This window comes from Cynoglossus semilaevis, chromosome 10 (assembly GCF_000523025.1).
Source record: "Cynoglossus semilaevis isolate Cse_v1.0 chromosome 10, Cse_v1.0, whole genome shotgun sequence".
NCBI classification, from domain to species: domain Eukaryota; kingdom Metazoa; phylum Chordata; class Actinopteri; order Pleuronectiformes; family Cynoglossidae; genus Cynoglossus; species Cynoglossus semilaevis.
In genome coordinates this window covers 19,930,279-19,930,657 of record NC_024316.1, presented here as the reverse complement: position 1 = coordinate 19,930,657, position 379 = coordinate 19,930,279, and the positions used below count along the sequence as shown (strand labels likewise).

Genomic DNA, 379 nt, shown 5'->3' with positions numbered 1-379 from the left:
GAGGAGAGTGGGGGGGGGGGGAGGGGGGGAGGGGTGGGGGGTGGGGTTTGTAGGGATTGGAGGGGGGGGGGTGTACGCGCAAGTGCAAGGGGGAGAAGGGTTGGGGGGTGGGGTCCTGTGCTGGGACAACATGGAGACGAGCGTCCTCCCGGGCAGCAGCTGTAGGAACCGACTCCCCGGAGGACGAGACTTTATCAAACAGCACGCTGGCTGTGGGCTAGAACAATGGCCATCTGTAGGAGCAGGGAGACAGAGAGGGAGGGAGGGAGGGAGGGAAGAATGGAGGGTGTGCTCGCCCAATAACAACCGCTCACCCAGCCCACTGTGGCCGGCGGTGGACGGAAGGACACCTGTTCACGTCAAACACAGGGCAGAGAGT

The 379-nt window shown here is 64.1% G+C and overlaps 1 protein-coding gene and 1 long non-coding RNA gene across 7 annotated transcripts in view; one reads left to right on the top strand and one right to left on the bottom strand.

Moving 5' to 3' along the window:
• LOC103385505 (membrane-associated guanylate kinase, WW and PDZ domain-containing protein 1-like) overlaps positions 1–379 on the bottom strand; it is a 35,495-nt gene that overhangs the window by 26,386 nt on the left and 8,730 nt on the right. The window lies entirely within an intron of this gene.
• Positions 1–379, top strand: part of LOC103385504 (uncharacterized) — a 7,074-nt gene that overhangs the window by 2,175 nt on the left and 4,520 nt on the right. The window lies entirely within an intron of this gene.